We start from the raw sequence: 12,217 nt of genomic DNA, 5'->3' as shown, positions 1-12,217 counted from the left end.
ACTATAAGACAGTTTTCGAAAGGGTCTCCATAGAAATAGAAATCTTATTCCATCACATAATAATTATTCTCTCAGATATATAGTCTCTCCCTCTATAGGGTTAAGTTTTGTAAGCAACCGTTTCTCTCTTGCCATGGCCTGTATCCTTTGTCTGGTTAATATTCCTTTATTCCCTGTCTATGGCAGTCCATCGAGCACAGTGAAAAGTGCCGTCCACAAAGCACTAGTACTAGTCCAAATCCAATGTTCCTTGAAAAACATTGTCAGGAAATCTGAAACTCCTCTTCCCATCTCCCCAGTGACATCCTCTTCTGCCTCTCTTTTGTAGTCCATTTGAGAGAGAGCACTTTGGTAGATTGTGTGTGTGTGTGTCCTTATGTGGATGTGGTTCAGTGTGTATGTGTGTGGGTTTAGGCATATCTGTGCCCTTGTGCAAACTGTGTGCTTGTGGTTTGAAATGTACAGCATACATTCATTAAAACAGAGTTTTGGGGACGTGTGTGCATAAGGAAATATGGCAGTAGTGTTTCCTTGGACAGTGTCTATGCTCTCTGCGTCAAGTAATAAATGCCTGGCAGTATCTTCTTTTCAGTTGGACTTAGTGCATTGTCTGCTTAGCAGTAATAGGCTATAGTATAGGCTGTACTATAGTGTTTTAGAGTCTACTATAGAATGCTGCGCGATATTGTGTGCTATTTTATGTGTGTGTTTGCTGTGTATTTTGTTGTAGTGTGTTTATGTTGCCATGGTGTGTGTGTATGTGTGTGTTAAAAGGTAGGCATACTACATGGAGAGTGTGTGTGTGTGTGTGTGTGTGTGTGTGTGTGTATGTGTGTGTGTGTGTGTGTTTGTGTGTGTGTGTGTGTGTGTGTGCGTGTGTGTGTGTGGTGTTTAGTATGTATTATGGTCGTTGATTAAATGGTTCGTTAAAGGGATGCTCGTTACCACACAAGTAGCAGTTAGATAGAAAATAGATCATAAGGTCAAAAAGTCATAGTCAATCATTCCTGGTGGAGGGATGGGAGGGAAGAGGGGGAGAGATGGAGGGATGGGAGGGAAGAGGGGGAGAGATGGGAGGGAAGAGGGGGAGAGATGGAGGGATGGGAGGGAAGAGGGGGAGAGATGGAGGGAGGGAAGAGGGGGAGAGATGGAGGGATGGCAGGGAAGAGGGGGAGAGATGGAGGGATGGGAGGGAAGAGGGAAGAGGGGGGGGAGAGATGGAGGGATGGGAGGGAAGAGGGGGAGAGATGGAGGGAGGGGAGGGAAGAGGGGGAGAGATGGGAGGGAAGAGGGGGAGAGATGGAGGGATGGGAGGGAAGAGGGGGGAGAGATGGAGGGAGGGGAGGGAAGATGGAGGGGGGAGAGATGGAGGGATGGGAGGGAAGAGGGGGAGAGATGGAGGGAGGGGAGGGAAGAGGGGAAGAGATGGAAGGATGGGAGGGAAGATGGTGAGAGATGGAGGGAGAGAAAGAGATATAGAGAAAGAGGGATAGAGAGGGACGAATGGAAAAAGAGAGGGAGACGTTTTCCTGTCATTAGATTGGATTCCATTAAAGACCTCTGTAATTAGTCCTGGTTATCTGTTTCCCCCTTCATCCCCCTTTCTCCCCTCTCCGTTTCCATCTCCTTCTCTCTCTCCCAACCTCCCTCCACTTCCTTGGCCCTCCTATCCCTCACCTTGTCTACCTCCCATCCCTCCCTCTCACAGCCTCTTATCTGTGATCCTTTCCCTCGCCCTCCCCCATTTCCCCCACTCCTCTATTTTGTGCTTCTGGCTGCCCTCCCTTACCACCCCCTCCCTCCTCCTCTCTGCAGCATCTGAAGTTGCTAGTATTGGGGCTGACCTCCTCATCCCGTATTCCTACTGGCCCTCTATCTCCTCCTCTACCCTCACCTCTTCTTTCCCCTTCCCATCCTCTCCTCCTCCTCTCTTCAACAACTGGAGGTGCTAGTATTGGGACTAGTGCTGCCCTCTATGGTTCCTTCTGGGGGCTGCTGTGGCTCTGGGGCCAGAGTTGGGCTTGGGGTCAGGGAATGGGCAGGGGCCAGCTGAGCAACAGGGACCAGGGCTGTCCCTCCTCCACCTGCACCTCCCCATCCTCCTCCTCTGTAGTCCCTCTCTCGGAGCAGGTGGAGCAAGGTGGTGTGCTGGGCAGACAGCGTGGCAGACAGGTGGGCAGGCAGGGCACTGAAGCCGGCGGTCAGCTGTTCCACCCGCGTTTCCAGAGACAGCATCTGTCGCTCCAGGTCCTCACTGCGATCGTTCAGCTCCGACATCAGCTCGTACATCACACTTTGCATCTGTACACACACACCCACGCACGCACACACACGCACACAGGAAGAGAGGGAGATCATTTAGCAATGACATCAGCAGGGTTGGGGTCAATTTGAATTAAAGTCCCTCAATTCAGGAAGTGATTTGATTTTTTAAATTTCAGTTTACTTCCTGAATTGACTGACTTTAAATAAGTCACTTTTTTGCCCGCTTTGAGGACAATACAGTGCCACTGACACGGCCCGCAACCAAAACATGCGGTCTCTCCTTCACTGCAGCCGAGGTGAGTAAGACATTTAAACGTGTTAACCCTCGCAAGGCTGCAGGCCCAGACGGCATCCCCAGCCGCGCCCTCAGAGCATGCGCAGACCAGCTGGCTGGTGTGTTTACGGACATATTCAATCGATCCCTATCCCAATCTGCTGTTCCCACATGCTTCAAGAGGGCCACCATTGTTCCTGTTCCCAAGAAAGCTAAGGTAAATGAGCTAAACGACTACCGCCCCGTAGCACTCACTTCCGTCATCATGAAGTGCTTTGAGAGAATAGTCAAGGACCATATCACCTCCACCCTACCTGACACCCTAGACCCACTCCAATTTGCTTACCGCCCAAATAGGTCCACAGACGATGCAATCTCAACCACACTGCACACTGCCCTAACCCATCTGGACAAGAGGAATACCTATGTGAGAATGCTGTTCATCGACTACAGCTCAGCATTTAACACCATAGTACCCTCCAAACTCGTCATCAAGCTCGAGACCCTGGGTCTCGACCCCGCCCTGTGCAACTGGGTACTGGACTTCCTGACGGGCCGCCCCCAGGTGGTGAGGGTAGGTAACAACATCTCCACCCCGCTGATCCTCAACACTGGGGCCCCACAAGGGTGCGTTCTGAGCCCTCTCCTGTACTCCCTGTTCACCCACGACTGCGTGGCCACGCACGCCTCCAACTCAATCATCAAGTTTGCGGACGACACAACAGTGGTAGGCTTGATTACCAACAACGACGAGACGGCCTACAGGGAGGAGGTGAGGGCCCTCGGAGTGTGGTGTCAGGAAAATAACCTCACACTCAACGTCAACAAAACCAAGGAGATGATTGTGGACTTCAGGAAACAGCAGAGGGAACACCCCCCTATCCACATCGATGGAACAGTAGTGGAGAGGGTAGCAAGTTTTAAGTTCCTCGGCGTACACATCACAGACAAACTGAATTGGTCCACCCACACAGACAGCATCGTGAAGAAGGTGCAGCAGCGCCTCTTCAACCTCAGGAGGCTGAAGAAATTCGGCTTGTCACCAAAATCAAACTTCTACAGATGCACAATCGAGAGCATCCTGGCGGGCTGTATCACCTCCTGGTACGGCAACTGCTCCGCCCACAACCGTAAGGCTCTCCAGAGCGTAGTGAGGTCTGCACAACGCATCACCGGGGGAAAACTACCTGCCCTCCAGGACACCTACACCACCCGATGTCACAGGAAGGCCATAAAGATCATCAAGGACAACAACCACCCGAGCCACTGCCTGTTCACCCCGCTATCATCCAGAAGGCAAGGTCAGTACAGGTGCATCAAAGCTGGGACCGAGAGACTGAAAAACAGCTTCTATCTCAAGGCCATCAGACTGTTAAACAGCCACCACTAACATTGAGTGGCTGCTGCCAACACACGGACTCAACTCCAGCCACTTTAATAATGGGAATTGATGGGAATTGATGTAAAATACATCACTAGCCACTTTAAACAATGCTACTTAATATAATGTTTACATACCCTACATTATTTATCTCATATGTATACGTATATACTGTACTCTATATCATCTACTGCATCCTTGTAATACATGTATCACTAGCCACTTTAACTATGCCACTTTGTTTACATACTCATCTCATATGTATATACTGTACTCGATACAATCTACTGCATCTTGCCTATGCTGCTCTGTACCATCACTCATTCATATATCTTTATGTACATATTCTTTATCCCTTTACACTTGTGTGTATAAGGTAGTTGTTTTGGAATTGTTAGCTAGATTACTCGTTGGTTATTACTGCATTGTCGGAACTAGAAGCACAAGCATTTCGCTACACTCGCATTAACATCTGCTAACCATGTGTATGTGACAAATAAAATTAGATTTGATTTGACTTCAATTAGAATTAACCCAATCACTGGAGAGATATGGAGGATTCAGTAAGAGAGCCATGAAAAAGGGAATGAGAAAGAGAGAGAGAAGAGGAGTGAGTGTGAGGAAGGGAACCCTCTGTGTGGGCGTTATCATCTGGTAAAGGCTGAATAAGAAAGGAGAGAGAGAGAGTCAAGGCTGAATAAGAAATGAGAGGGAGAGAGAGAGAGAGAGAGAGAGAGAGTACAGGTAGATTGAACATCCCTCCATCGCCCATCAGAGCAGCGTAACCATGGTAAAGAGTGGCCGATTGAAAATATTTGTGGCAGAGACACACACACACCACCTACACACCGAACCACCCTCTTTCACTTTCTTTCTCTTTTTCTCTCTTTTTCTTTCTCTCACGCATTCACACCCACACATTAACAGAAATACACCCCCTCCCTCTCTCCTCTCGTTTTCTCTCTCTGTCATCCCATTTTTAACACTTGTTCCGGTTGCTAGGAGACGCAAAGCCACAGAAACAGACTGGTCAGAATGGAAACAGCGGAATGCTGAGATATATTTGGGGGGCAAAGTTATGTGTGTCAGAGGGTATTGCATGTGGTGTGTTTGTGTATGTGTTTGTATGTTTTTGTGGGTGTGTGTGTGTTTGTGTGTTTGTGTGTTTGTGTGCTTCTTAAATACCAGCCCCTCGTATCATGCTTGGACAGCTTTGGACATAAGTGCAAGTTAGTCGCACTGATATTTGGCAGTCTCAGCCACATACATAGACTAACAGTACATGGTTTCAGAGCTGGTCATGGGTGCACCTCAGCCACGCTCAAGGTCCTAAACGATATCTTAACCGCCATCGATAAGAAACAACACTGTGCAGCCGTATTCATTGACCTGGCCAAAGCTTTCGCCTCTCTCAATCACCACATCCTCATCGGCAGACTCGATAGCCTTGGTTTCTCAAATGATTGCCTCGCCTGGTACACCAACTACTTCTCTGATAGAGTTCAGTGTGTCAAATCGGAGGGCCTGTTGTCCGGACCTCTGACAGTCTCTATGGGTGTGCCACAGGGTTCAATTCTTGGACCGACTTTCTTCTCTGTATACATCAATGATGTCGCTCTTGCTGATGGTGAGTCTCTGATCCACCTCTACGCAGACGACACCATTCTGTATACTTCTGGCCCTTCTTTGGACACTCTGTTAACTAACCTCCAGGCAAGCTTCAATGCCATACAACTCTCCTTCTGTGGCCTCCAATTGCTCTTAAATACAAGTAAAACTAAATGCATGCTCTTCAACCAATCCCTGCCTGCACCTGCCCGCCTGTCCAACATCACTACTCTGGGCGGTTCTGACTGAATACCTAGGTGTCTGGTTAGACTGTTAACTCTCCTTCCAGACCCATATCAAACATCTCCAATCCAAAGTTAAATCTAGAATTGGCTTCCTATTTCGCAACAAAGCATCCTTCACTCATTCTGCCAAACATACCCTTGTAAAACTGATCATCCTACATAGACTTCGGCGATGTCATTTACAAAATAGCCTCCAATACCCTACTCAATAAATTGGATGCAGTCTATCTCAGTGCCATCCGTTTTGTCACCAAAGCCCCATATACTACCCATCACTGCGACTTGTACGCTCTCGTTGGCTGGCCCTCGCTTCATACTCGTCGCCAAACCCACTGGCTCCAGGTCATCTACAAGAACCTGTTAGGTAAAGTCCCCCCTTATCTCAGCTCGCTGGTCACCATAGCAGCACCCACCTGTAGCATGCGCTCCATCAGGTATATCTCTCTAGTCACCCCCAAAACCAATTCTTCCTTTGGCCGCCTCTCCTTCCAGTTCTCTGCTGCCACTGACTGGAACGAACTACAAAAATCTCTGAAACTGGAAACACTTATCTCCCTCACTAGCTTTAAGCACCAGCTGTCAGAGCAGCTCACAGATTACTGCACCTGTACATAGCCCATCTATAATTTAGCCCAAACAACTACCTCTCCCCCTACTGTATTTATTTAATTTGCTCCTTTGCACCCCATTATCTCTACCTCTACTTTGCACATTCTCCCACTGCAAATATACCATTCCAGTGTTTCACTTGCTATATTTGATTTACTTTGCCACCATGGCCTTTGTTTTTTGTTTTTTTGCCTTTACCTCCCTTATCTCACCTCATTTGCTCACATCGTATTTAGACTTGTTTATACTGTATTATTGACTGTATGTTTGTTTTACTCCTTGTTGTTGTATGTGTCGAACTGCTTTGCTTTATCTTGGCCAGGTCGCAATTGTAAATGAGAACTTGTTCTCAACTTGCCTACCTGGTTAAATAAAGGTGAAATAAAAAATAAATAAAACATGGCCTTCAGATTGCAGGCCTGAGTACAGTAAGACTAAAGCAAAGTAACTAGCGAGCTACTGCTACGTTTCAACTGTTATGGGCAGCCTAGCTGTTTGGAGGAGGTGCTTTCTGTATCCGGAAGTGTCCATGTACACAAAGACACCAGTCAGTGGCAGAGGTAAACAATATTCTGTATAATTACAGATGTCAGCATTTGACATTGCTCTATGTGTGTGATGTGTGTCTGTGTGTGTGTGTGTGTGTCACCTTTGAGAGGTCCACCAGAGTGTTGGCCTGATCACTCAGTTTCCTCTGCTCCATCTTCACACTACGCAGTCTGCAAAGAAACACACACATACACTGTGTCACACACTTACACACTGTGACACACACACACACATCGATGATGCATCCACAAAAGAGTTAAGCCAGAAAACTGCTAGGTCACAGCCAGGTAACAGTTATTAGCCCAGCTAGGTTAGCAGCAGGTGTATAGCATCAGATTCTAGAATTAGACAGCATAGACCAGACCAGGAAGTACATACAGTAGAAGCCAACAGCTTCAGTTAGCACCATTCACTGGAGGAGTTCCATTCGGCTTCCAGAGCAGGTATAAACCCATCATTGTCTAATCTATTTTCACGTCAGACTAGACAGGTGTCAGACTAGCTAGCCAACCTCTACAACTAATTAACACAGGTTAACCACTGTTTGCATGGTCAATGGCGTTTTTCATTCATCATGGATGAGCTAGCTAGAAATAGTTAATCACGTCTATCAGGATGATTCTCATAATGATGCTGGGTCAGCCCTGTCAACCAATCACAATGCAGTGTTTCCTGTCCTTGAACTAACCACAGAGACCTAGGCTAGACAATATGTCTGGGTTGTTAATACATGTAAGTGTATTGAGGGCTGCGGGTCAGAGATGTGATGTGTGTGTGCTCTCACTGGTGGATGGCCTGCAGGAACTTCCTCTGGTGTTTGCGGACTCTGGAGTGGTCAATCTTCTTCTGTAGTTTGGTGTGTTTGTAGATGAGCCAAGTCTCCCTCAGAACATTGGCCGCAGCATTTTTTATCTGCACGGAGAGAACACACACACACACAGTTACACTTTAGCAAGTCAGGCAGCAGATCTACCCGGCCTCTTCCCCATCTCCCTCTATCTTTCCCTCTATCTTCCTCTCTCTCGTTCTCAGTCTCTATCTCTCTTCCTCTCCCTCCACACACAGACAATGTCTTCTTTCAACACACTCCTCTGTTTTTCTCTTCTCCTGGAGAGTACAACAGTCCCTACTCTCTCTGTCCCTCCACACACATTTGCTCACATACAGTCAGTCACACGCTGTCCTTACGTAGAGTCAGCCTCCTCAGCCCAATACTATTCATCCACACAGAGACCTGTCCTTAGGGAGAGTCAGCCTCCACAGCCCAATACTATTCATCCACACAGACCTGTCCTTAGGGAGAGTCAGCCTCCACAGCCCAATACTATTCATCCACACAGACATGTCCTTAGAGAGAGTCAGCCTCCACAGCCCAATACTATTCATCCACACAGACCTGTCCTTAGAGAGAGTCAGCCTCCACAGCCCAATACTATTCATCCACACAGACCTGTCCTTAGAGAGAGTCAGCCTCCACAGCCCAATACTATTCATCCACACAGACCTGTCCTTAGAGAGAGTCAGCCTCCACAGCCCAATACTATTCATCCACACAGACATGTCCTTAGAGAGAGTCAGCCTCCACAGCCCAATACTATTCATCCACACAGACATGTCCTTAGAGAGAGTCAGCCTCCACAGCCCAATACTATTCATCCACACAGACCTGTCCTTAGAGAGAGTCAGCCTCCACAGCCCAATACTATTCATCCACACAGACCTGTCCTTAGAGAGAGTCAGAGGAGAGACCTGGGAGGAGTCACAGTCACAGCCTCTGCCATATCAAATCACATTCTAACACACACCATTCAACAAATCAAGCTTGATTAATTGAACCAGGTGTGTTAGTGCTGTGGTAGAACAAAAGCCTGCACACACACACTGTGGTTCTCCAAGACCAGGGTTGAAGAACACTGTTAAATCATCAGTAGGACACCCTGGAGGGTGGCAGTGAGGGAGCATGTATCAATCAGTGAAATGGATCAATTAGCTCAGTGTTTTAGATGCTAAGTACAGTCAGGTGTGCTGCATGGCTGGAAAAACACACTGCTTCTGGAACTCCAGCACCAGGGATGCCTAGCTAGCCTTGTTATATATGTACATTATGTATATTCTGTATGGTTTAGTAGGTTGCTATGCAATTACAACACAGGGGCCTGAAAAATCCCCTCAACCCCTTCCTTTGAATGAGGGAACATCTCTGAAGACATAAATTGAATGAGGACTTCAAAGAGATGCTGTGCAGTGAACAAAACAATTATCCCCCCGTCTGAGGAGCACAAAGGACCTGGCAGCACTGCTAATCAGCATGAGTCCACCGCAGTCAAGGACTGCACACACACACACACACACACACACACACACACACACACACACACACACACACACACACACACACACACACACACACACACACACACACACACACACACACAGCAGTTTTTAGGGCTGGTGGGAGAGTTCATTCAACCTAGGAGAGTGTGTTTTAATCAGAAGGTAGACAGATAACGTGCAGGTAGGAAATGTCATTGCATTTGCTGGCTGGCACACTCTGAAATTGTGTGTCATAATGATGTCACAACAACTCCAAGGTGCTATCCCTAGCAACTTTACCGCCACATAGTTACAACACTATCGTCCTTGTTAGTCACATAGTTACAACACTATCATCCTTGTTAGTCACATAGTTACAACACTATCAACCTTGTTAGTCACATAGTTACAACACTATCATCCTTGTTAGTCACATAGTTACAACACTATCATCCTTGTTAGTCACATAGTTACAACACTATCGTCCTTGTTAGTCACATAGTTACAACACTATCGTCCTTGTTAGTCACATAGTTACAACACTATCATCCTTGTTAGTCACATAGTTACAACACTATCTCCTTGTTAGTCACATAGTTACAACACTATCAACCTTGTTAGTCACATAGTTACAACACTATCATCCTTGTTAGTCGCATAGTTACAACACTATCTCCTTGTTAGTCACATAGTTACAACACTATCATCCTTGTTAGTCACATAGTTACAACACTATCATCCTTGTTAGTCACATAGTTACAACACTATCATCCTTGTTAGTCACACAGTTACAACACTATCATCCTTGTTAGTCACACAGTTACAACACTATAATCCTTGTTAGTCACATAGTTACAACACTATCATCCTTGTTAGTCACATAGTTACAACACTATCATCCTTGTTAGTCACATAGTTACAACACTATCATCCTTGTTAGTCACATAGTTACAACACTATCATCCTTGTTAGTCACATAGTTACAACACTATCATCCTTGTTAGTCGCATAGTTACAACACTATCATCCTTGTTAGTCACATAGTTACAACACTATCATCCTTGTTAGTCACATAGTTACAACACTATCATCCTTGTTAGTCACATAGTTACAACACTATCATCCTTGTTAGTCACATAGTTACAACGCTATCATCCTTGTTAGTCACATAGTTACAACGCTATCATCCTTGTTAGTCACATAGTTACAACGCTATCATCCTTGTTAGTCACATAGTTACAACACTATCATCCTTGTTAGTCACATAGTTACAACACTATCATCCTTGTTAGTCACATAGTTACAACACTATCTCCTTGTTAGTCACATAGTTACAACACTATCAACCTTGTTAGTCACATAGTTACAACACTATCATCCTTGTTAGTCACATAGTTACAACACTATCTCCTTGTTAGTCACATAGTTACAACACTATCATCCTTGTTAGTCACATAGTTACAACACTATCATCCTTGTTAGTCACATAGTTACAACACTATCATCCTTGTTAGTCACATAGTTACAACACTACCATCCTTGTTAGTCACATAGTTACAACACTATCATCCTTGTTAGTCACATAGTTACAACACTATAATCCTTGTTAGTCACATAGTTACAACACTATCATCCTTGTTAGTCACATAGTTACAACACTATCATCCTTGTTAGTCACATAGTTACAACACTATCATCCTTGTTAGTCACATAGTTACAACACTATCATCCTTGTTAGTCACATAGTTACAACACTATCATCCTTGTTAGTCACATAGTTACAACACTATCATCCTTGTTAGTCACATAGCTACAACACTATCATCCTTGTTAGTCACATAGTTACAACACTATCATCCTTGTTAGTCGCATAGTTACAACACTATCATCCTTGTTAGTCGCATAGTTACAACACTATCATCCTTGTTAGTCGCATAGTTACAACACTATCATCCTTGTTAGTCACATAGTTACAACACTATCATCCTTGTTAGTCACATAGTTACAACGCTATCATCCTTGTTAGTCACATAGTTACAACGCTATCATCCTTGTTAGTCACATAGTTACAACGCTATCATCCTTGTTAGTCACATAGTTACAACGCTATCATCCTTGTTAGTCACATAGTTACAACACTATCATCCTTGTTAGTCACATAGTTACAACGCTATCATCCTTGTCAGTCACATAGTTACAACACTATCATCCTTGTTAGTCACATAGTTACAATGCTATCATCCTTGTTAGTCACATAGTTACAACACTACCATCCTTGTTAGTCACATAGTTACAACGCTATCATCCTTGTTAGTCACATAGTTACAACGCTATCATCCTTGTTAGTCACATAGTTACAACACTATCATCCTTGTAAGTCACATAGTTACAACACTATCATCCTTGTTAGTCACATAGTTACAACACGATCATCCTTGTTAGTCACATAGTTACAACACAATCATCCTTGTTAGTCACATAGTTACAACACTATCAACCTTGTTAGTCACATAGTTACAACACTATCAACCTTGTTAGTCACATAGTTACAACACTATCATCCTTGTTAGTCACATAGTTACAACACTATCATCCTTGTTAGTCACATAGTTACAACACTATCATCCTTGTTAGTCACATAGTTACAACACTATCATCCTTGTTAGTCACATAGTTACAACACTATCGTCCTTGTTAGTCACATAGTTACAACACTATCAACCTTGTTAGTCACATAGTTACAACACTATCAACCTTGTTAGTCACATAGTTACAACACTATCAACCTTGTTAGTCACATAGTTACAACACTATCAACCTTGTTACACATAGTTACAACACTATCATCCTTGTTAGTCACATAGTTACAACACTATCATCCTTGTTAGTCACATAGTTACAACACTATCATCCTTGTTAGTCACATAGTTACAACACTATCGTCCTTGTTAGTCACATAGTTACAACACTATC

The 12,217-nt window shown here is 44.9% G+C and overlaps 1 pseudogene; it reads right to left on the bottom strand.

The window, feature by feature from the left end:
• Positions 1-1,401: 1,401 nt before the first annotated feature.
• The window catches only part of LOC112239890, a 97,163-nt pseudogene continuing 86,347 nt past the window's right edge, over positions 1,402-12,217 (bottom strand).

This window comes from Oncorhynchus tshawytscha, linkage group LG03, assembly GCF_018296145.1.
Source record: "Oncorhynchus tshawytscha isolate Ot180627B linkage group LG03, Otsh_v2.0, whole genome shotgun sequence".
Lineage (NCBI taxonomy): Eukaryota > Metazoa > Chordata > Actinopteri > Salmoniformes > Salmonidae > Oncorhynchus > Oncorhynchus tshawytscha.
The sequence above is the reverse complement of the archived record's forward strand: the minus strand, read 5'-3'. Positions and strand labels throughout refer to the sequence as shown.